We start from the raw sequence: 26,325 nt of genomic DNA on the forward strand, positions 1-26,325 counted from the left end.
TATCTTCAGACACCGAATTTGCCTTCGATTTTATTTTCAACCCTTCCATTTGACTTGTCTTGATATTAAGTAACTTGGATTTGACTTTTTTGATGTCTGCTATCCGAAGTGAGGAACCTGCTGAGACTTGATCATATAGACCTCTCAACACGGAATAGTAATATTCTATAGTGCATTTCATTTCCGTTGGGTTCTGGGCACTGTATTGACTAAGAACCTTCCTCAACTTTGGCTTTGCCATTTTAACCCACCAGTCAACAGCAGTGGCAGTGGCTACGGGCTCGCAGGCATATTGCCCATGTTTCTTTAATCAGATCTTCTAAATCATGATTTACTAACAAGGAAGTGTTCAAATTCCACTGATTCTTGAACTGGCTGTCTTGTTAGATTTATGCAAGCTAAGACACTTCAATGGTCTGAAAAGTACGTAGGAATGGTTTCTACTTTTGTCACGGAAGTTTCAAGATTTTTAGAAATATATAGTCTATCAATCCTGCTACGTGATGTTGCCGTGACATAAGTGAACTCAACAATGGAGGAGTATTTGATTTCCCCTGTATCCTTTAATTCTAAACCAGTAACTAGTTGTTTTAGTTCACTTGAGAAATTAAAATTAGGTAACTGATCTTTTCGATTTAGAACACAATTAAAATCACCTCCAAGTAATAACTGTCTTGGAGTTTTCCTTAACAAGTATATCAGGTCATCTTTGAAGAAACGTGCCCTGTCAGCTCGGTGAGAACTTCCTGAAGGGCCTACAAGTTGATGATAGTCACAACATAGATATTTGGTCCTATTCCTCTTCCGGATTCCAGTCGTTCCACCTCGCTTACTGTAATCCCTTCCCTCACCAAAACAGCTGTTCCAACACTTGTCTCGGGAGACACATTTATGTAACTGACAAAACCAGGAATTACTAAATCACTTCTTGTAGCAGGGCAATATCAGTCGTGGATTCGTACAAAAATTCCTTAAGGGCTGATAATTTCAAACTGGTCGCAATTTTATTTATGTTTACAGTGGTGACAGAATAAGTTTGCGTCATTGTGCTGTCACTATGTAGTTGTTTTGATGAACTAATTTAGTTTCCTGTGGTTCAGGGTTCAGTTAAGCTGCCGGCCGGAGTGGCCGAGCGGTTCTAGGCGCTAGTCTGGAACCGCGCGGCCGCTGCGGTCGCAGGTTCGAATCCTGCCTCGGGCATGGATGTGTGTGATGTCCTTCGGTTAGTTAGGTTTAAGTAGTTCTAAGTTATAGGGGACTAATGACCAAAGCAGTTAAGTCCCATAGTGCTCAGAGCCATTTGAACCATCAGTTAAGCTGTAACAGTTTTCTCGAAAGGCTGAACATGGAATAACACTTCAATCAGAGTATTAGTTACTGTCCCATTTTTTCTTTTTTTTTTCTACTTCTGATGTTTTCTCTTGTACCGCAAGCAGGCTGATTTCCTGGTGAACTTTCTGATTTTTCCTCCAGTAATTCGTGTAAGACCGTATCGGACCGAACATTCTTTGGGCTTGGGTCGCCCCTCCCGGATTTTCCCTTCCCTTGGTTACGAGCTACATTCTCATTTGGTTGGATCGGTATTTTAATTCGTGGCTTATCTGGAGGAGCAGCAGCAGACGCTTTCGCAATTTCGGTTGCCGGCGCCTGCCCTGAGATGTTGACCGTGATTTCAGTTTGGCCACCACTTCCTCGTTCTTTATTAATTTCACTCACTTCCTGATTGAGGGAAACAAATGGAGACTGCAGTTTTGCAACCTCTCCATGAATCTGTTTATTAACAGATAGCTGCTGATCTTTGCAATCGGCTACAGCACCTGTTGTTCCTTGCAAATTAATGCTGATTACACCCCCTTCGCCGGCCGGAGTGGCAGAGCGATTATAGACGCAACAGTCTGGAACCGCGCGACCGCTACGGTCGCAGGCTCGAATCCTGCCTCGGGCATGGATGTGTGTGATGTCCTTAGGTTAGTTAGGTTTAAGTAGTTCTAAGTTCTAAGGGGCTGATGACCTCAGCAGTTAAGTCCCATAGTGCTCAGAGCCATTTGAACCATTTTTGAACACCCCCTTCATTTTCTGGTACCGTATGTGTATAATCTTTCTGTTCATCAGTTTCTATTCACATTTTGCCTTCAGGTTCCTCTGCCTCCTCATCGCACTGTTTTTGCTTGCGAAGCGAGGGAGTGGGACAAGACAGCTCGTCCTCTGAACAACTATCAGTTATCTCCAGAGGTCGTTTTTTCGTTTGCATTTCAGTTTCACGAGTAGTGGTAATAGGATTTCCCTTTGTTGTTAACGGGGGAAATTGAATGTTATCGTGATCGCGATGGGAGACATCAGCTTGGCCCGCTGCGTTAACATCCTCAACCAGTTGATCCGGGCTATTCTTTGGTAACAGATCATTTAAGGTAAGCTTCTGACGCTGTATCAAATTACTTTTAAGAACAACAGTTCGCCGCGGACATTCCTGTCTGAAGTGGCCGGTTTCGTTACATATATGACACGTAGGTTCCTGACCTGTATAAACAATTTGTGCCTTATACCCACAAACAGTTATGTGAGACGGAATGTTCGTCTTAACGTCCATCTCCACACAGCGGACCCTGTTGAAACACTGCAGTTTAAAGCGAGGCGACCATCTTTCATTTGCAATTGGTTTAACGTCTCCGAGGAAGAGGAGGAGATTAGTGTTTAACGTCCCGTCGACAACGAGGTCATTAGAGAAGGAGCGAAAGCTCGGGTGAGGGAAGGATGTGGAAGGAAATCGGCCGTGCCCTTTCAAAGGAACCATCCCAGCATTTGCCTGAAGCGATTTAGGGAAATCACGGTAAACCTAAATCAGGATGGCCGGAGACGGGATTGAACCGTCGTCCTCCCGAATGCGAGTCAAGTGTGCTAACCACTGCGCCACCTCGCTCGGTGGTTTAACGTCTCCGTAGTTTGAAAGAGCTTCCTTAATCTTATCATTTTCAATTTCAATGGGAAGATTCAAGACACGAACGGTTTAGTAATGAATGTGCGCTCTATAGATGGAAACCTTACTTTTAATACCATTTCTATGCACAAAATTTACTTCATAGCCCCACTTTCGTAACACTTTATCAACAGTCGCAGCACTGATTAATTTGGCAAAAACACAGTATTTTTCCTGATCCAGATGCCAGGTATGGGCGGTTTCTGAACTGGGACCAATTACCTGTGTAATCCAGTCATCTGTTTCCAGGGATGTCGGCTGAACAGGACGGGATTCCTTGTCAAAAGCAAATACCAGGGTATTCTTCCTGAGGTTTGTAGCCATGGTTAATCCAGCGACGCAATTTCGGTTAAACAACCTAAATTCCAATTAGCAGCAGCAAGACCAGAAAGAGCGATCAGATCACAAGGAACTGGAACGAACACGGAGGTTAACGGACGGACGGCACTCGGCGAAGCACAAGTACAGCGATGTAAACACGGAAGTGCAGCGCAACAGTTAGCAGTGGCTGAAACGGAACTGAGGTATTTGTCTCGACCTGGTGTATTTCTGGCAGAACATCCAGTTAAAGATTCAGTCTCTACACTACTGTCTTTATCACTTTCACCACTTGTTTCATTCAAGGAAATCACAAGCTGCAAAATAAATTCGTATTCACTTTTCCACAGTTTATATACTGTATTATGTTCACTTTCAATTTCGTTGACGCTGTCTGATATAACATCACTTCCTAAACTGTCCTCAAACCATTTTAATACAGCACCTATCAAAGTCAGGGTCTGTAATGTGAACAGTAGGCGTAGATGTGGCTACTGAATCCATAACGCAATAGTCCCGTGTGCGGTCTCGGAGACCGCTAGCACGAAAGAGGCAGTAATAGTGTAGGTCCGCGTCACATTCAAAAGGGTACTGATAAAGGAAACCACGACAGCTTCGTGGAAGAACAACTGGAAAACGCTGTAATCGCCTACATCAACATTACGCATTATCAACAGAGTAACAATAAACGCTAGCGGTCTGTGAGAACGCACCTGGGAAGTTAAGGGTTAACTAATTACACATACTAAAAGCTCTTGAGCAGTAAGAATTGATGGTTTGCCATACGTCAGATCCACTTATATAAATGGTACTAGGAAAGTTTTGCAATACGAGGCAACAATAAATCGCAGGAGGCTGATTGTAGCTGTGTTCTGAGAGTACTTCATACATTGTAGCCCTTGTGCCAAATCTGTGGGCGCAGTCGTACACTTGCACGGTTAGTTTGAAGTGCTTGCTATGGCATCGTGGTTACCAAGTGACATTCGAGCAGTTCTGCGGTACAACTTCGAGCGTTATTCAAACATAGTGCAGTGCTTTGAAGAAATTACTCTTGCACTCGGTGACATGTGTTCATATCGTACCGCTATATTCAGGTGGTACAGAGAACTCCAAAGAGGGAATTTCACTCTGGAGGACGCACAGAGGACGAAAAGGTCACGATCATCAGTTACGGAGGAAAACATTGATGCTGTGAGGAAAATGCTAGACGAAGACACCTATACGCAGATAGAGGATACCTTACGGCTAAATGCACCAGCTGTTCGTTCGATTCTGCACGATCATTTGCAAGCAGAGAAACTATCTTGTCTCTGGGTGCCGCATAGACTGGACGAAGAGCAGATGACTCGACTTGTGACTTGGCACCAGTAAATGATGATGAAGTTTTCTAAGGGACAATCTCAGTGTGTGACAGGTGACGAGACTTGGCTGTGCTATTATGACGTGCCGACTAAGACACAAAACAAAGTTTCGGTCTTTGAAGATGATGACACACCCGTAGATGTCAGAAAATCCCGATCAGTAAAGAAGAAAATGACAGCTGTTCTTTTTTTAAAAAAAAAAAAACGATCTGAATTGTGGGGCGCGTTGTTTCGGACACACGGAAGACAGTCACAGTTAAGTGATACACTGAGCAATGCCTGCCCAACGTCATTCAATCTTTGAAGAACCTGCGACCAAAGTCAGGAATGGACACTTGGTTTTTCCAACGCGACAACGCTCTAGGTCACCGCGCAAAAGCATGCAGCAAATGTTTGCGGGGTACAGGACTGAAACTTCTTGAGCACCCTCCTTACAGTCCAGGCCTCGTTTCTTGTCACTTTGCACTGTTCCCGCATGTTAAAATGAAGCTGAAAGGAGTACAGTTTTCAAGTGATGAGGCCCTCCTGAGGACTTGGGACAACGAGTGTGCCTTATTCCCTACAGAAACCTGGGAGAAATGGTTTAGGGATTGGTTTCGGAGGATGGAGAGGTGTATTCAATGTGGCCAAAATTACTTCGAAAAAATTAAATAAATCTTTTTTCCACTGTTCAATCGCCCAATGTTTACGCTGCCTACACCAAGCGAGGCGTCGTTTGGCATTTACCGTTGTGATGTGTAGCTCATGAGCAGCCGCTCGACCATGAAATCCGTTTTCTCACCTCCCGTCTAACTGTCATAGTACTTGCAGTGGATCCTCATGCAGTTTGGAATTACTGTGTGATCGTCTGGATAGATATCTACCTATTACACATTACGACCCTCTTCAACTGTCGACGATCTCTGTCAGTCAAGACGAGGTCAGCCTGTACGTTTTTGTGCTCTAAGTGTCCATCACGTTTCCACTTAACTATCACATCGCAAACAGTGGACCTAGGGATATTTAGGAGTGTGGAAATCTAGCGTACAGACTTATGACACAAGTGACACCCAATCACCTGACCATGTTCGAAGTCCGTGAGTTCCGCGGAGCGCCCCATTCTGCTCTCTCACAATGTCTAATGACTACTGAGTTCGCTGGTATGGAGTACCTGGCAGTAAGTGGCAGCACAATGCACCCAATATGAAAAACGTAAGTTTTTGGAGTTGTCCGGGTACTTTTGATCACATAGTGTATATCGTTCCCTTGCAACAGTCCTCGCTTCCACTGATCCATACTAATAAATATCTTAGGTGCGAATAAAATTTTCTCGGGCTTACAGCTGCTCATTCGTGTATCTTAGCTGCGTTCTCAGCTTCACGGGCCATCTTCGCTCGGACAGATCAATACCAAAAACTTGGAAGGAGACACAGCATTGGTCATATATTTTTGTTTATTATCGCAAAATCGATTTTCGGTCACTTAGTGACCATCTTCAGTGCTGTAATAAATAACTTAAATTGGTAAGCACTGGTGTCAATAAGCTTACGGCGATCACATAGTCTATGTGATCGCCGTAAGATTATCGACACTAGTGCTTACCAATTTAAGTTATTTATTACAGCACTGAAGATGGTCACTAAGTGACCGAAAATCGATTTTGCGATAATAAACAAAAATATACTACCAATGCTGTCTCTCCTTCCAAGTATACCCATTATCTGGTCGTAGTGCACAGGACATTATGGAGTCGCCAATCAATAAAATACCAAAAACGTTGTTTCGTTGCGCTATTTGACTACGATTCTGTTTCGTGTTCTCATGGCACTGATCAAATGAATCAGTGGAGAAAAAAAAAAAAAAAAAAAAAAAAAAAAAAAAAAAAAAAAAAAAAAAACAAATGCCGAAACCCGGGATCGAACCAGGGACCTTTAGATCTTCAGTCTAACGCTCTCCCAACTGAGCTATTTCGGCTTGTCCTTCAACGCTTTCTGTGACTACATAACATTATTTCGGACGCTACCTTTTTTCCTAAATGTAAAAGTAGTTTATTGTTTACAATACTGACAGACTAATTAAAGGGAGGCGGCAGTTTGCAGTTAGTTTGTGTTTATTTTGACGTCGTCTTTTTTTAGAATTAGTTTTAGTTTTATTAAGCCGTAACTGAGTGTTCAGCTACTAGAACAAGGTGCTAAGCGTATGAAAATGGCACAACGTATTGACTTTTGCTTCCGCTCGGTTTGATTTACAAAATGTACTGTTTTTGAAGGTTTCACTTCAAAACTGTGGTGGCAACATCAAAATTTCGACACAGGATGTATCGTACGTGTCTGTCTGCTCCGTGTTATGAACATGCTGATCAACATTATGTATTGTGCTATGAGACCAAGACGCTGCTGTGCTCCATTATATTGTTAATTACAAAAGGCCTATTTCGGCGTGATTGCCATCTTCACGTTATAACAGGTGGTCTTGAATCCATATGACATAGACGTATCAGTTGCCGTCACACTAATACATAAGTTTGCTTCTTCGATGTTGGTGGAGCTATAGTAAGTACTAAAACTTTTGCTGGCGCGATTGTTTTTGAAGTTGTCGAACTATGAAACTGCTCCAGCAAAAGTTTAACACCTACATCAAAGGGCGCGGACTTACAGCAGTGTGACAGCAACTGAGACATCAATGTCATATGGATAGCAAGACCACCTGATATATGCTGCAGATGACAATCACGCCAAAATAGGCCTACTGCAATAAACAATATAATCTAACACAGCTGCATCTTGGTCTCATAACATAATATATAATTCCCTTATATTGCATATAAGATGCAGTGGGCCCAGATCAGTACAAACTGCTGAGCAACATTTGTTTGATAACTTATGCTCACTTTCTCCAATTAATATTAATATGCTGTAGGAACAAACCAAGAAATTTTGTCAGTTGCTCTAGTGTGATCACAATAAATTATTTAAGAAATTGAAATTTCTTGAATATTTCACAGACGAAATAAATTCTGGAACCTGAGATTGGTGTAATGAGGATGTTACATCCACATATCGTGGCTCCTTTCACATCCCACTCACATTCTGATAATGTCTATTAGGAATACATGCCATGGACATCATAAATGTAGACTTGATTACTTCACAGATATAAACATTGTATTTCTTACATTCTTAAAGTGTTAGGTTATTTTATTCTATTAATTTATCCTCACATTGTGTTCCAAACATTCCGTAATGATGGAGGGTCTACAGGCTGTGGAGTGAGTCAAATTATACATCAGATGCAGGATATCAGTACTTACATATCATGTACCAACAACCAGTTACAACTTGCTGTAATCTACTCAAACTGATAATAAATTAGCAGAAATTATTGGAATTGTTTCAAGAGTACTTCATTATATATAAAACAAGCCACTGCTCTTCCTCTTACACTACTTTCGTAATACTTCCAAGTTAAGAATATATGTAACATCACCCAGGACACTATCATCTGCATATACTGATAAAGAACCCTGTTTGATGCAAATGTTAGTATGCAGCTGAATTTATAACCCAGAGTCCAAATACTCCAATAAATAATAGGAGTGGTTAATGAGTAAGTCTTTTACTTTTGTTTTGCATATCTGTGGTTTCCAGTTTCCTACCTGATGTCTGGTAGTTACATGTTGCAGGTTTTTACATAAGAATATAAAACTACATTCTGGATTCTAGACAGAGGTACACGGTCTATGTGTAAATTATTTTTATTTCTAGTATTATGGTTGTGAAGTCATCCTAAATTACTATTATCACAAACACTTTTATGGAGTAAATGTATTGGCACGTATACCTGTTATTTTGCCCATTTCTTTGTCACTTCCTCCTTTTTTAAGGTGTAATTCACGAATTCATGTCTAGTGCTACAATCAACGTGTAGGCATCCTTCGCAAAATACCTCGAAGAAAACAATCTATTGACACATAAAAAACACAGATTTAGAAAATATCATTCCTATGAAATACAACTGGCTCTTTATTCTCGTGAAGTAATAAGTGCTACTGACAAGTTGATGGTATATTTATCGATTTGCAGAAGGCTCATCACTGTTCCTCCCAGGACCTTCTAATCAAATTCATAAAGAGCATAAAAAATGTACTGAAGGGTAATTTGTTTTGTATTATTACAAAATATGGGACAGATCGTCACAGATATAATACACGAGTTTGGTTGGCGTTTTAAAACAAAGGCGTTTTTAAAAATCTTGAGTGCTTGGTGCTCTGCAGTTTTAAGATATTTATTAATGGACATCTTCTCAACACTATGAGCTGCACTTGAGATTTATTTGCTGCCCATGTGTTTTCAGTGTATAACCCATTGTCAGTGGAATCTGATACAGAGGAACAAGCAAGTGTATGTACACCAACTACTACAGCTTGACATATGTAATAGTAGAAATGTAAGTCTGCTTACATTATGTATCTCTGTAGCAAAGACGTGTGTCAGCTATAAATTCTTTAGGATTCATAAGGTGAGTAAACTTATATTTCTGCTATTACATATACAGTTGTCAAGTTGTGGAAATATATCTCACACTGCTCAAATACAAAAACATTTGGGCAGCCAGTGTAATGAAGAAAGTCATAATACAAACAAAGTATTGTTTCTATCAGACAGTATGGCAGAAACTGTATGAAAATGTTGAACACTATATTACCAAGTAACTATAAGTGTACATCATTTGTAAAGTCTAATGGCATGTTGCTCACAACATACAAAATAAATCACTCAATTTAGGACAAAAATGACTATTTCATTATCCTAGCTGGAGCAAAAGACATAAATGAGAGAAACAATGAATTTATGGGCTCACTGAATGAAACTATTTCGAAACCTATACAGACTCAATTAATACTCTGCGCAAGACCTTATAGATTTGATATCCCAGGAGAAAACCACAAGATCTCGGAGATTGTAGATTGTATTTTATTGATCCTGTTGTCTACATAGCAGCTTATGCATAAGACATTGGACAAGTCAAGTTATAAATATACAGTCTGAAAGTAATTTCAAGGCATACATATTTAAGCTTACAATAATACACTTTAGACGTAAGTATTTATATAACACATTTCATAAATATAAATATTCTTCAATAGAGTAGAAGCAGTGATGCTGTAAATATGACTTTAGAGATTTTCCAAATGTATTGACCTCAGTGATAGCTTTTATGTTTTCAGGAAGTTTGTTATAAAGCTTAACTCCCATGTGAAAAGTACCTTTTTGGCACAGTGCTGTGCTGATTTGAGTCATATGTGAGTTTCTGTTTTGTCTGGTAAAGTGCTCATGTATATCACAGTTTTTTTGTAGTCTCTAGTCCTTGCCTATTACATTTAATTTAAAGAACAAAAGGGTTTCCATAATGTATACACATGGTAATGGGGGAATACCAGATTTCTTAAACAGGGGTTTACAAGAGTCTCTAGGCTTGCATCCAAACAAGATTCTAATGGGCCTTTTTTGTAGTTTAAAAGTGCTATTAGCTATTTTAGAGTTTCCCCAGAAGGTGACCCCATATCTAAGACGGGAATGAAAGTACGCATGATATGCATTCAATACTGTTTTCTCACTACAGCATGATTTTAATGAACAAAGAAGATAACATGTTTTGCTCAGTTCTGCATTGAGATATTCAATATGCTTATTCCATCTGATGTTACTCTGCAGCCAAAGTCTTAAGAATTTGGTTTCAGTACTGTTACCAACTGGTTTGTCATTGATAGAGACTGATGGGATAAACATGTCTTTATTAGGAACATTGTGGAATTTTAGAGCAACGGTTTTCTTACTGTTTATTACAAGCTGATTACTCTGTGCCAAGCTGCTAAGTTGTTTCGTGACCGTGTTTACTGTCTGCTGTAACTGTTCATCGTTGTCTCCTTTTAGTAGAATCGTGATGTCATCTGCAAATATGATTGATTTGTGTGCATCAATATTTAAGCTTAGATCATTTATGTACAGAAGAAACAGAAGGGGTCCCAATACAGATCCTTGGGGTACACCACACTTTATTTGTTTATAGTCAGATAAGTGATTAGATACAGTTTTTAGTTCAATATTTGTGTGCTTGACGCATACTGCCTGCATACGATTTGTCAGGAAGGACCTGATCCACTTGTTGGACAGACCTCGAATACCATATCTTTCTAGCTTTGATAGCAGAATTTTATGGTCCACCATGTCAAAAGCTTTTGACAAGTCAATAAAGACTCCTATTGTTTCCTGTTTTTTGTCCATCAGGTTTAGAATGGAATTGATGCACTCATAGACAGCAGTTGTCGTTGACCTCTTATTTCTGAATCCATGTTGTTCATTACATAGGATGCTGTTTTTATTTATAAATTTCATAAGTTTCTCATACATAACTTTTTCCAGTACTTTAGAGATGCAGGAGGAAATTGTGATGGGTCTGTAGTTATTTACATTGTCTTTATCCCCTTTTTTATATACAGGAACAACTTTTGATGTTTTTAACACATCAGGGAAAGTGCCTGCCTGAAGTGAGCAGTCGCATAAATGTGTGAGTACTTCAATTAGGTTTGATGCGCTCTTCTTTAACATTGTTGCAGGTATACCATCGATACCTGCCGATTTGGAATTTTTTAGTCCTTTTATTGCTTTAGCTACTTCATCTTGTGAAACAGAACTGATGTACATTGATCCTCTACAAGCACTTATTTTATATTCATTTGCCTGGATGCTCTTAAAGTTTGATTGTAACATATTTTCAGCAACACCCATGAAAAAGTTGTTAAATGTGTTGGCTACTTCTACGGGGTTTGTTACATTTTTATTTTTATGTGATAGTGTTATATTTTTCCAAGGTTGTCTGTATTCTCCACATTCTTTTTTTATAACACTCCACATAGCCTTTGATTTATTAGCTGAATTATAAATGATTTCATCATTATGCATTATTTTCGCTGCTTTTATTACTTTTCTTAATATTTTGGAGTATTTTTTATAGTATGCGCGTACTACAGGTGAGGAATTTTTTGAGTTACATATTTCATGAAGTAGTCTTTTCTTCTGGCATGAAACCCTTATTCCCTTTGTGATCCAGCTGTTTGTTCTAGAGTTTCCCCGTATGGTTAATGTTTTCAGTGGGAATGCAAGTTCAAAGAAATGGGTTAATGTATCAATGAAAGTGTTGAATTTTTCATTTATATTGTTCATTTTGTACACTCCTAGCCATTTTTCTTTCTGTAATAAGTTGTTGAAGTAGTTCACATTATGCTGATTATAGCTTCGATATGCTGTTCTATAAGACATGTTGTTAATAATACTGCCTTGTACTTTTATGCTTAATATTTGTGCAAGATGATCACTAAAACCTGCATTGAAAATTTTTAGTGAGGTGTTGTGTAAACTCTTCTTTACTAGAAACTGATCAAGAGCTGTTGGACAAGTTTCTGATACTCGGGTAGCTGCTTTTACTTTAGCCTTTAAATTGTAGGACGTTGCAAGGTTCAAAATGGTCTCCCTATTTCCACTATTCGTGAGAAAGTCAATATTGAAGTCACCACAGATTATCAATTCACAATCCATTTTATTTACTTTATTTAGCAATGACTCCATTTTGTTTAAGAAAAGTTCAAAATTCCCGGACGGTGATCGGTAAACTGTAGCAATAACCAGGTTGAACTGAGTAATTTTTATAGCTGCAATTTCATAATCCCTTTTGACATTTGCGCTAGTTAAGTCAGATAGTGTAACAAAATCTACATTATCCTTTGTGTAAATTGCTACCCCACCCTGCTTGCTGTTTTTCCTGCAGTAGTAAGCAGCCAAGACAATTTTTTTTATTTTCGTATTCTGGATTAATTCTGGGTTAAGCCAGTGCTCAGAAATGCATAACACTGAGATATCATTAAGTTCATGTGTTAATAGAATGTTAATTTCATCGATCTTATTATGCAGGGATTGCACATTATGGTGATAAATTTTTAGTTCGGGTGTATTCACGATTTGGTAATTGGGAATCATATTTACAGCATCACATACCTCTAGTTTAAATTAGGAATGTCAGCAGTGTTGTATTTTCGTTCTTCTTTCTTCTTTATTTTGTTTTCCTCGCTGTTGGAAGGATTTAATAAAAAGAACTACAATGACAAACCACATCAAAGAAATAAACATAAACAGGTTTTTTCAGTGAAAAGATTTTTCAAGACATGGATCACACATGGAAAAATTAGGAAAACCTAAGCTCTGTGCAAATTTATTGAAGGAGCTAAACAAACAGTAGGTCTACTATCAAATGGCTGATCCCGTCCTATCAACATATTCTATCTCCACATGCCAAAAAGTGGTACGACAATCCAGACAACATGGGAGATTCAACCATTGCTACAAGACCAACAGAAGCCGCAGAAGTTGAAATACAGTCTGCACTCTCCAAGAAGACACCACTACCACATGCAGGGCTGTATAAAGTACAGAATCTGCATCATCTCCTGCTGAAGTGAAAGATAACAGGAGAATGATGTTATCCTTAAATGAACACTAGCTAAAACAAGAACACATAAAAATGTATGTTCCACAGGATGCACCTAATTACAAGTTACTGTAGACCCAAAGAAGGTTATGGGGGTTCCTCTATATATACAAGTTATTATTTAGATCTGAAATGTTCTGTTCTGGATGTTAAGGACTTACATATTAAAAGTGTTTTTGAAGCAGCTGTACGCTTCTACCAACAGTAAGGATGAATATGATGCAGAGAAATTTACCAAATGCTTAGAAAAACTTATTGTCCATGTACAGAAATATACCAAATACAACATGCTAATTTTTAGAGACTTAAACATTGATGTTAGGAAAACATACAGCTAGAAATATTAATTTAGCAAATATGTTAAGGTCATATAATATTTTCTTTACAAATAAAAGTCCTATGGGGCTTCAATCCTGCCTTGATAACTTCATAACAAATGTACATAAAAGTGGATTTGAAGTAGAATTGTTTAATGTTGATCACCTATCAGACCACAAAGGTATACGGGTGAAATTAATTACTGAGAAGTTAAATGCAGACCAAAAACAAGTTCAGTACCAGGGTGTTAGATTATTGACTGATAAGAATATTAAGCTCTATAGGCAGGAACTACAACTAGTACACTGGTATACTCTCTTACTTTCTTCCAACAATGTTGAGGAAGCCTTCAACAGACTCATGAGCATTATTTCAAAAAGCTTTGATATCTGTTGCCCAAAGATCAGAAAACAATATAGTAATAAACTCAGAACGGTCAGAACACCCAAGAACCCAACACAACACAAAGGTTTGCACCTGACTGACAGAAGTTAAGGCTCTTGGTAATTATTTGCTGTGAAAAAGTAAAAAAGCAGTATTGTGAACAAAGCCACTTACAACAATCTCATAAGACTTGAAAGTACACAAATTGGAATAGCCAAATGTAGGGAAAATGAACATTTCATTGAAAACTCAAATAACAGATGCAAGGCAGCATGGAGGATTGTAAAAGCAGAGTTGCGTACAGCTATAAATTATAAAGACACTACAAGCGCTGTCAATACCACAGCACATGAATTTAATAAATTTTCTGTCAAGGCAGCAAACCCCACTATCATCCCAACTTCTGGTACGCATATTATCAGTTTCATGTACGCTCCTAATCTAAACCTCATTTCTGGCTATCAGTTTCTTTAAAAATGTTCAAACTCTGTGCCAACTTTCAAGTGGACAGGAATATAATTATGTGACGTGGTTACATCAATAATAAAACTAGGAAATTCAAAATCTGAGGACATTCATGGCTTATCAAATTTTGTGATTAAAAAAATAGTGGATCTCATATCAAACCCACTTTGTACAACAATAACTGCACGTATGCTAGTGGCCATTTCCAAGAGTGTCTAAAAAGGACAGTTGGCATCCCTATTCATAAAAAGCAATTTCACAGCTGGTTATTCTCTCCAGAATAATAGAATACTGTGTCAATGGGATATTTGCACACATTTATCTGAAAACAATATTCTGACTCAAACTCAGTATAGATTCGGGGATCAACAGTGAAAGCAGGCGAGACACCATTTCTTTTGTACAAACCCCATTTGAACCAAAGTTATCTGCTGAAACCATTCTAATTGACCCAATCAAAGCATTTGATTTGGTGAACCATACAATACTACTGGAGAAACTTTGGTGTTATGGAGTCAGAGACTTAGAACTCCCCCTCATAAGCTCCTATCTCACTGACAGGAAACAAAAATGTAGATTATAATAACAAAAGTTCCAATACTTAGATTAACTCAGAGCATTCCTCAAGGTTCCATGCTTGACCCTGTACTGTATATATTTGTGAATGATCTTCCCAATAACATGCCACATAAATCTGTACTAGATACTGATGACACAACATACATTAGCTCTTGGAAAGACATACACAAATTGCACTAGAAAACAAAGAGCAACTTAACCTCTCTAATACATGGATCAAAGCCAATGAGCTAGACAGCCAATGAGAAGACAGTGAACATCAATTTCAGTTTATCAAGCAGTGAAACTGAGAGCTCAATTGTTAAGCTACTTGGTATACACCTTCATTCCAAATTAACTTGGAACAAACAAACGGACCACATATGCAGAAAGCTCTCCACTTTACCTTCTTACTGACTAAACTACAGACATGTGTAACAACACCTTTGTTACTTAACTCCTGCTATCCCCCCTGCAGGTCCGGGGATTAGAATAGGCCCACGGTATTCCTGCCTGTCGTAAGAGGCGACTAAAAGGAGTCCCTCCCCCTCACGGAGGTAGTTAGCGCCTGCGTCCGGAGACGGACGGTTCCACGACCTCTATTTGGGGTCATTTTGCTTTTTCACTTCTCGTTTCTTCCTACCTTTGGTTGGTTCCTTTCTTTGCTCTTCTCCACCTCACTGTCTTCCTTACTCTTTCCCCTGCAAAATCTCCTTGCCTTCTTATTGCCTTCTTCTCCTTGCCTTCTCCTTGCCTTCTCATTGCCTACTTCTCCTTGCCTTCTTCTCCTTGCCTTCTCATTGCCTTCTTCTCCTTGCCTTCTCATTGCCTTCTTCTCCTTGCCTTCTCATTCTCCTTGCCTTCTCATTGCCTTCTTCTCCTTGCCTTCTCTGGTCTCCGCCTCGGCGTTTGAGACAGTCTGTCCTCTCTCTCTCTCTCTCTCTCTCCCTCCCTCTCTCTCTCCTTTTTCCTCTTCTTCCTTCCTCCTTGTGCGCACCTGAAGGCCGACCCATGCGTTCGCACACGTAGCCGGTGACGGGGTAACGCGTAATTCCCCGCCCTGGGTAGACATGTAAGGCACGCGTGTACCCCCTGGTAAAGGCCCAGGCCCGGGGAGGGGTGATTGCCTGAGCTGATACCTTCTGACCATGCCGATTGGTCCCTCCGTCTGTTTCTCGGGAGGTGTGATCTGAGGTGTAAACATTCACCTAAGGTGGGAGTGCCCTCTGAGAGGGTCCCCACAAGGAAGGAGCGCGCCATCGGAGACGCTGGCAATCATGGGGGATTCCTCCGCAATGGATTTCACTCCATCTCTCTCGACTTCTGCCCAAAAACGGAAACATGACCAGCCACCAGTGACAAAAATACTACCGCCTGCCCCACAGTTCCTCGTCGTTTCTCGATCTGAGGATGGAAAGGATTTTTCCTCTGTCAACCCTTTCGTTATCCAGAAGGGCGTAGATGCCATAGCCGGATCTGTCAAATGTTGTACCAGGTTGCGTAACGGTACCTTATTACTAGAAACTGAGAGCGCCTTTCAGGCACCAAAACTGCTTCGGGCCACACTCCTGTACACGTTCCCTGTGCGGGTGGAGGCTCATCGAACTTTGAATTCGTCTCGTGGTGTAGTCTATACTAGCTCCCTCGACGGATTGACTGACGAGGAGATTCAATCTTTCCTCGCTGAGCAGGACGTGACGGCTGTCCATAGGGTCATGAAAAAGGTCAACAATGACCTTTGTAGCGTTGCTCTTGGGGGACGAAAATAAAAAGAATTGTTACTTTTTTTTTTAATGTCGAAAAAGTAAATATTTTTGGTGGGCCACTTGGCAACAGAATCAGGGATTTATTACGATATTATAATAACATACGTTGACCATTAAATACCTGAATAAGAGCAGCATATTGATATATATATTTGAGATCGCTCGGAAGAAACATTATCATTTCTGTGCATTTTTATAGTCGCGATGTAGTCATACCTGGATCAACACCAAGGGACCAGAAGATTTATAGACTTTAAAAGAAATGCAACACTACACAAATAAAAAAAAGTTGGTTCAGAAATAATAGGAAAACGATAATGTTCCTTCTGCCTCATGCTGCGTTCGGCCCACCAGCGTGATCGTAATTTCTGATGATGAAGTAACACAAAATAATTAACAGTTAAGTAAATAAGGAGATGGACTCATCAAGGTTAATTTACGAAAATAAGCACACTTAACACACGTTTTTTTTAATGCTACGTACCTTTTCATATTAAATTACAATAGATGACCATTGTGGTTAAATACTTTATACATAACAGTCAAAATGTCCTCTTGATGCTGTCTGTTCGATATCAGTTACAAGAAACTACATCTTTCCTGATTGGAAAAAATAACAATTAGCATATTCACTCAATATTTTCACATCAAATATAAAATACAGTTGTGGAACGCAGCAAGTCCGCGTCCGCCTCTCATGGAATACAAACAGTAAAAGATGAGGCGCCAAAAGCCTCATTTGTCTTGAAACAACAGAATTCTTTTTTATACCATTAATCGATACATGTACATAGATTTACTGGTACCGCGCAAGAACGGCAGAGATAAAGAATAATAGATTCTGTCGCTGCTATGCGATGATTCATTTCTTTTACTTTACAATTGTTCGATAACTTTAGGCCATCAGGCGTTTACTATTGAGCGTATATTAATGTTTGTGAGGCGAAAATTACTAATATTACACCTTGTACCGACCCGGACACTTTTCTTGACCTTCGATAGTGTTAAGCTGCCATCGCGCATCAAGGCGGGCTACGAGGTTATTTCTGTTCGCCCCTATGTCCCGACACCTACGCGCTGCTGCCAGTGTCAGCGTTTCAATCACACTCGACAGTCTTGTTCCAATGCGGCTAAATGTGTCACTTGTGGCAGGGATGCCCATGAGGGTGACTGTCCACCTCCGTCTCCTCGTTGTGTGAACTGCCAGGGTGACCATGCCGCATCCTCCCGCGACTGTCCTGTCTATAAGGAAGAACGCCGTATCCAAGAAATTCGGGTCAAAGAGAAAGTGTCCACCTCGGCTGCTCGCAAGCTATTGGCTAGTAGGAAGCCCACGCTGCTCCCGGCGGGGAAATACAGTACTGTCCTCGCCTCTCCTCGGACTACCAGGGAGGTGGCAACCCAGACATGCGATCTGACCTTCAGCACCACGGTCGTCCGTTCGGCCAGTGCTAAGATCGCCCGGTCGACGTCTCCTCTTCCTCCCGTCACCCCTCAGACACGAGCACCTTCATCAGCTTCTGCCAAGACGAAGACCCAGAAGTCAGATGCACGGGCCTTCAAGAAGGAACCGTCCCGTGCAGACTTCCTACGTACCTCGACCTCCCAGCCTTCGACCGGTACTTCCACCAAACGTCCTTCCAAGAAGGCTCATAGGAAGCACAGTTCTCCTTCTCCGCCACGGCGCATTTCTTCTCCTGCGCCACCCAGCGGTTGCCGCCCCAGGCCGTCATCCGTTTCGCCTGGCCGCACCGCTGGTAGCCGAACATCCGGCCGTTCACCGGCGGAGGAAGCTCCCCCTCCCGGCCATCTTCCCAAGATGGCCGATGAGCCTATAGACCCAATGGACGAAGACTGTCCGCCTACTGATAGCGGCGGCAGTGCTCGCTCGAAGCCGGGCCCTCAGCGGCCTTCGAGGTGACCCCTTCTTTCATCTTCCTTTTCTTCTTACGATGGCACTTATTCACTGGAATATTCGCAGCATTCGCTCCAACCGAGAGGACTTGAAGTTGCTGCTCCGCTTGCACCATCCGCTCGTCGTAGCCCTCCAGGAAATGAAGCTACGCCCATGCGATCAAATTGCCTTGGCACACTACACCTCTGTGCGTTTTGACCTACCCCCTGTGGTAGGTATTCCGGCTCATGGAGGGGTTATGTTGCTGGTCCGGGATGATATTTACTACGATCCCATCACGTTGCACACCGGCCTGCAGGCAGTTACCATCCACATTACTCTCCCCACTTTTACATTTTCCATTTGTACCGTTTACACTCCATCGTCATCTGCCGTTACCAGGGCAGGCATGATGCAACTTATTGCTCAGCTACCTGCACCATTTTTGTTAACTGGAGACTTCAATGCCCACCATCCCCTTTGGGGCTCTCCAGCATCCTGCCCGCGGGGCTCCCTGTTAGCAGACCTTTTCAACCAGCTCAATCTTGTCTGCCTCAATACTGGCGCCCCTACTTTTCTTTCGGACACATCTCACACCTATTCCCATTTAGACCTCTCTATATGTACTCCCCAACTTGCACGCCGGTTTGAGTGGTATGCACTTTCTGATACATATTCGAGCGACCACTTCCCGTGTGTTATCCATCTCCTGCAGCATACCCCCTCTCCGTGCTCCTCTAGTTGGACCATATCCAAGGCAGACTGGGGGCTCTTCTCTTCCAGGGCGACCTTTCAGGATCAAACCTTCACAAGCTGCGATCGTCAGGTCGCACACCTCACGGAAGTCATTCTCGCTGCTGCTGAATATTCCATCCCTCACCCTACTTCTTCTCCACGTCCCGTACCGGTCCCCTGGTGGACCGCAGCATGTAGAGACGCTTTACGTGCTCGTCGACGTGCTTTAAGCACCTTTAAACGCCACCCTACAGTGGCGAATTGTATCAATTATAAACGATTACGTGCTCAGTGTCGTCGTATTATTAAAGAAAGCAAGAAAGCCAGCTGGGCTGCTTTCACAAGCACCTTCAACAGTTTCACTCCTTCTTCTGTTGTCTGGGGTACCCTGCGCCGGCTATCTGGCACTAAGGTCCACTCACCAGTTTCTGGCTTGACGGTCGCGAATGACGTCCTTGTGGCCCCTGAGGATGTCTCCAATGCCTTCGGCCGCTTTTTCGCAGAGGTTTCGAGCTCCGCTCATTACCACCCTGCCTTCCTCCCCCGCAAACAGGCAGAGGAGGCTAGGCCACCTAACTTCCGCTCCTCGAATCGTGGAAGTTATAATGCCCCATTCACCATGCGGGAACTCGAAAACGCACTTGGCTGATCACGGTCCTCCGCTCCAGGGCCTGATTCTATTCATATTCAGATGCTGAAGAACCTTTCTCCTGCGGGTAAAGGTTTTCTTCTTCGTACTTACAATCGCATCTGGATTGAGGGACATGTTCCCGCATGCTGGCGCGAGTCTATTGTTGTCCCAATTCCTAAGCTGGGGAAGGACAAGCACTTGCCTTCCAGTTATCGACCCATCTCGCTTACCAACTGTGTCTGTAAAGTGATGGAGCGAATGGTTAACTCTCGATTGGTTTGGCTGCTCGAGTCTCGACGCCTACTTACCAATGTACAATGTGGATTTCGTAGGCGCCGCTCTGCTGTTGACCATCTGGTTACCTTGTCGACCTTCATTATGAATAACTTCTTGCGGAAGCGCCCGACCGCGGCTGTGTTCTTTGATTTGGAGAAGGCTTACGACACCTGTTGGAGGGCGGGCATTCTCCGCACCATGCATACATGGGGCCTTCGCGGTCGCCTCCCTCTTTTTATTCGTTCCTTTTTAATGGATCGACAGTTCAGGGTACGTTTGGGTTCTGTCCTGTCAGACACCTTTCGCCAGGAGAATGGGGTGCCACATGGCTCAGTTTTGAGCGTCGCTCTCTTCGCCATCGCGATCAATCCAATAATGGATTGTCTCCCAGCTGATGTATCAGGCTCCCTTTTCGTGGACGATTTTACCATCTATTGCAGCGCGCAGTGTACACGTGTCCTGGAGCGCTGTCTTCAGCGTTCTCTTGACCGTCTTTACTCCTGGAGTGTCGCCAATGGCTTCCGTTTTTCTGCTGAGAAGACGGTCTGTATTAACTTCTGGCGCTACAAAGAGTTTCTCCCACCGTCCTTACGACTCGGTCCCGTTGCTCTCCCAATCGTGGAGACAACAAAATTTTTAGGTCTTACATTTGACAGGAAACTTAGCTGGTCTCCACATGTGTCATATTTGGCTGCCCGTTCTTTAAATGTCCTCCGTGTTCTCAGTGGTATGTCGTGGGGAGCGGATCGAACCGTCCTGCTTCGTCTATATTGGTCAATCGTCCGCTCCAAGCTGGATTATGGGAGCTTCGTATACTCTTCTGCACGGCCATCCATCTTATGCCGCCTCAACTCCATACAACATTGGGGTTTACGACTTGTGATCGGAGCGTTTTATACTAGTCCCGTAGAGAGTCTTCATGCTGACGCTGGCGAATTGCCACTCACCTACCGGCGCGATATACTGCTTTGTCGGTATGCCTGTCGGCTACTGTCAATGCCCGACCACCCGTCTTATCGTTCCTTTTTTGACGACTCTCTCGACCGTCAATACGGGTTGTATGTCTCTGCCCTGCTACCCCCTGGAGTTCGCTTTCGTCGCCTCCTTCAACACCTTAATTTTTCACTCCCTGCAACCTTTCGAGTGGGCGAGAGCCACACGACACCTTGGCTCCAGGCTCAGGTCCGCGTTCACCTTGACCTCAGATTGCTCCCAAAAGAGGTTACCCCCGGTTCGGTCTACCACTCCCGTTTTGTTGAACTTCGTTCGAAGTTCATCACTATGACCTTCATTTATACAGATGGCTCCAAGACCAATGACGGGGTCGGGTGTTCTTTTATTGTCGGGGCACAAAGTTTCAAATACCGGCTCCATGGCCATTGGTCGGTCTTCACAGCTGAGCTCTTTGCCCTCTACCAGGCTGTTCTTTACATCTGCCGCCACCGACATTCTGCTTATGTCATCTGCTCCGATTCCCTGAGCGCCATCCAGAGCCTCAGTGATCCGTATCCGGTTCACCCTTTCGTGCACCAGATCCAACGCTCTCTTCAGCAGCTGGTGGACGTCGGTTCTCCGGTTAGCTTTATGTGGGTCCCTGGCCATGTTGGTATCCCTGGGAACGAAGCTGCAGATGCCGCGGCCAAGGCTGCGGTCCTCCAGCCTCAGACAGCTTCTTGTTGTGTCCCTTCGTCAGATTGTAGCAGGGTTATTTGTCGGCGCATTTTATCGCTGTGGCATGCCGATTGGGCTGCACTTACAGACAACAAGCTTCGGGCATTGAAACCTCTTCCCGCGGCTTGGACGTCCTCCTCCCGCCCTTCTCGGCGGGAGGAGGTTGTTTTGGCCTGGTTACGCATTGGACACTGCCGGTTCAGCCATCGCCATCTGCTGACGGCTGCGCCGGCGCCGTTCTGCCCATGTGGGCAATTGCTGACGGTCCGCCACATTTTAATGTCCTGTCCGGATTTTAACACACTGCGTCTAGATCTTAACCTGCCATGTACTTTAGATGCCATTTTAGCGGATGACCACGAGCAGCTGCTCGTGTTCTTCATTTTATCAATTTGACAAACCTCTCTAAGGACATTTAATGATGCTGTTTTTTAATCCTATGCCTGTCAGTCTGTCTTTTATCGTGTTTTCCCTTTTAGTTGTTGTTTTGAACTTGTGCCTCGCGACGCATTCTTAACATAGTCAGGGCGCTAATGACCATTGAAGTTGTGCGCCCTAAAAAAAAAACTCCTGCTATGTCTTCTTTCACTGCCATTTGCAATATGGTGTCTCTTTACGGGGTAATTCTGCAGGGACCAAAAAATTTTCATCTACAAAAAAAGAGGATATCAAGTCTATTTATGGAGTTACAAACTCTAAAACCTCCTGCAGACCACTTTTTAATGACTTAAAGGTATTGACTATCCCATCACTTTTTGTTGCCCAAAACTCGAACATCATCTTAAGGGAAGCTGTACACTAATATAAAACTTGGCAAATGAAACAGATCGATATCCCCATAGCTAGATGATACCAATTGCATAAAAATGCTGAAAGATGGATTAAAATAAAATGAACTGATGTACCAGGTGGGCATAATTAAAGTTACCCTATTTAACACGGAAACTAATTACTGTACAAGTACCAAACTTGGTCAAATTAATCTCAGGGACATGGAGAAGAGAAATAATGCAGAATCAATGCTGCAATGGTACGCTATGTGATCAAAAGTATCCTGATACCTGGCTGAAAATAACTTACAAGGACATGGCACTCTCCATCGGTAATGCTGGAATTCAATGTGGTTTTGGCCCACCCTTAGCCTTGATGACAGCTTCCACTCTCGCAGGCATATGTTCAATCAGGTGCTGTAAGGTTTCTTGGGGAATGGCAGCCCATTCTTCATGGAGTACTGCACTGAGGACAGGTATCAATGTCAGTTGGTGAGGCCTGGCATGACATCAGCATTCCAAAACACTCCAAAGGTGTTCATAGGATTCAGGTCAGGACTCTGTGCAGGCCAGTCCATTTCAGGGATGTTTTTATTGTGTAACCACTCTACGACAGGCCATTCATTATGAACAGGTGCTCAATCGTGTTGGAAGATGCAATCGCCGTCCCCAAATTGCTCTTCAACAGTGGGAAGCAAGAAGGTGCTCACAACATCAATGTAGGCCTGTGCAGTGATAGTGCCATGCAAAACAACCAGGGGTGCAAGCCCCCTCCATGAAAAACACGACCACACCATAACATCACTGCCTCTAAATTTTACTGTTGGCACTACACACACTGGGAGATGATGTTCACCGGGCATTCGCCATATCCACACCCTGCCATCCGATCACCACATTGTGCACCGTGATTCGACACTCCACACAACATTTTTCCACAGTTCAATCGTCTTATGTTTATGTTCCTTACACCAAGCGAGGCATCGTTTGACATTTACCGGCATGATGTGTGGCTTATGAGCAGCCGCTCGACCATGAAATCTAAGTTTTCTCACCTTCCGCCTAACTGTCATAGCACTTGCAGTGGATCCTGATGCAGTTTGGAACTCCTGTTTGAAGGTCTGGATAGATGTCTGCCTATTACACATTACGACCCTCTTTAACAGTCAACAGACGAGGTCAGCCTGTATGCTTTTGTGCTGTACATGTTCCTTCACATTTCCACTTCACTATGAGATCAGAAACAGTGGACCTAGGAATGTTTAGGAGTGTGGAAATATTGTGTACAGACATATGACACAAGTGGCACCCAATCACATTCATAGTCTGCGAGTTTCATGAAGCGCCCCCGTATGCTCTCTCACAATGTCTAATGACCACTGAGGTTGCTGATACAGAGTACCTGACAGTAGGCGGCAGCACAATGCATCTACTATGAAAAACATATGTTTTTGGAGGTGTCCGGATACTTTTGATTACATAATGTACATCATACCATTACATACCGGTACATTACTGATACAAAATAGCCTCAATATGGTGCCCATCAGTGTTCAGAAGAGTCTGAAATCACAGGCTTGCATTTTGCACAGCAGAACAAACGATGTCTGTAGGTATGCTGGCTCTCTCTCTCTCTCTCGATACACAGTGCTGCAGATCAGGACATGTGTGAATGTTACCCTGGTAAACAGTCATTCAGGTAGATCTACAACCAGAAATCACAGGGAGTGAGAACAAGTGATCATGCTGGCCAAGCATTTGGAAATGATCAGCTGGTAATTCTATAGTTTCCAAATGTGTTTCAGAGAAACAGGTGAACTTAACAAGTGATGCGTGGTGGGAACCCATCTTGCATGAAAACTGTTGAGTTCAATGCGCCTCTCTGCTGTAGAGTAGGTGTGACATGCTGGCGAAGCGTATCACATTAACACTGGCCAATCGCACTACACACCTTTGGTGCTTGAGAGCCAATCTGTTCAAAAAAGAATGGGCCAATGATGAACGTAGCCATGAAGATACACCATACAGTGACACATTCATCATACAGAGGAACTTCATGCACAGTGACTGGAGGTGAAGATCATCACAGTAGGCAATTCTGTGTGTTCACCTCAACCACCAGAGAAAAATGAGCTTCGTCTGTCCATATTATGGTCCACAGCCAGCCTTTGTCAACTTAAATCCTTGCAAGAAAGTGAAGAGTGAAGTCAACAGGTCGTTGTGCATCCCGCGATGCAAGTTGCTGTACGATATGGATCTCGTCAATTTCATCAACCAGTCGTCGGCCTCTTCACGGAGCGACACCTAGTTCTCCAGCTGATACAAACTTCTTCATCATGCTCCGCACAACAGGTGGAGAAAGAGGACCCTTCCATAATCCTTTCAGCCAGCGATATTCTCGAAGTACAGTTGCAGCATTACTATTAGTTTGATAATAGAGCTTCACCAATAATTTCCTACTCCATTTGTCCAAGCTCATGTTGATAGGTCAACAAGTGCACTGTGACTGGTCTAGTGTGCGAGACTATGCATCACGATATGACTGCCCACTGCACATGGTGGCCATAGTTGGAACTAGATAGTAATGCTCGGAGGCATGGAATTCATGCACCTCATACTTTGGACATAAATGCTACCAAGTTTGGTACTCATAAGGTAATTAGTTTGTGTTAAATAGGGGAAGTTTAATTATAACCACCTGATACATACAAGGGTAGTTTGAAAAGTTCTCGGAGCGCAATAAAGAAAAGTATTCAAATCACTGAAACTTTTTTCTTTTTCAATGTAGTCTCCTTGTAGATTAATGTACTTCGTCCAACGATATTCCAGTGCCCTGATCCCATCTCGAAAATGTGTTTCCTCCAGGCCTGCAAAATAGTTGTCAACTGCAGCTATCAGTTCTTCGTTTGAAGTGAATCTTCGTCCGCAAAAAACAATTTTCAGTTTTGGAAAGAGATGGAAGACTCATGGAGCATATCGGATGAATAAGGTGGGTGTGGCAACAACTCATGCCTGTAGAGGTGTCAGTGCTAAGAGACAAGTAACACAGCACGAAATAACCACAAGAAATCAATGTGGGATGTTTGACGAACATATCCATTAGAATAGTGTGGCAAAATCTGGTGTTAATGGACTATGGCAGCAGACGATTTACACGAGTGCCTCTAACAGCACAACATCACCTGCAGTGCCTCCAGCAGGTTAGCACTGATGTTAGCACACTGGACTTGCATTTGGAAGGACGACGGTTCAAAAATGTGTCCTGATTAAGGTTTCCAGTGATTTCCCTGAATTCCTTAAGGCAAATGCCGGGATGGTTCCTTCGAAAGAGCATGGCTGCTTTCCTTCTCCATCCTTCTCTAAGCCAAGCTAGTGATCCATCTCTAATGACCTTGTTGTCAACAGGATGTTAAACACTAATATCCCCCTTGTAACGTTCCCTGGCAAACTCACGTTATTAAAAAAAAAAAAAAAAAAAAAAAAAAAAAAAAAAAAAAACAAGAGTTTATTTGTACCATATACGCCGCTCTGGGCAAGTTGTATACAGGGTGGTCCCGAATTCATGGTACAAACTTTAATGGTAGGTACAGGACATTGTAACAAGGATTTATTGTATAGGAATGTATAGTCGCAGGTGACGCGGTGAGGCGTAAACAGGGGAAAGAGAAATGGAGTGATCGGTTG

The 26,325-nt window shown here is 42.5% G+C and overlaps 1 non-coding gene across 1 annotated transcript; it reads right to left on the reverse strand.

Moving 5' to 3' along the window:
- Nucleotides 1-6,533: 6,533 nt before the first annotated feature.
- Nucleotides 6,534-6,606, reverse strand: Trnaf-gaa. Its single transcript has one exon. It is a non-coding gene; the product is annotated as a tRNA-Phe (tRNA).
- Nucleotides 6,607-26,325: the final 19,719 nt, after the last annotated feature.

This window comes from Schistocerca americana, chromosome 10 (assembly GCF_021461395.2).
Source record: "Schistocerca americana isolate TAMUIC-IGC-003095 chromosome 10, iqSchAmer2.1, whole genome shotgun sequence".
Classification (NCBI taxonomy): Eukaryota; Metazoa; Arthropoda; class Insecta; order Orthoptera; family Acrididae; genus Schistocerca; species Schistocerca americana.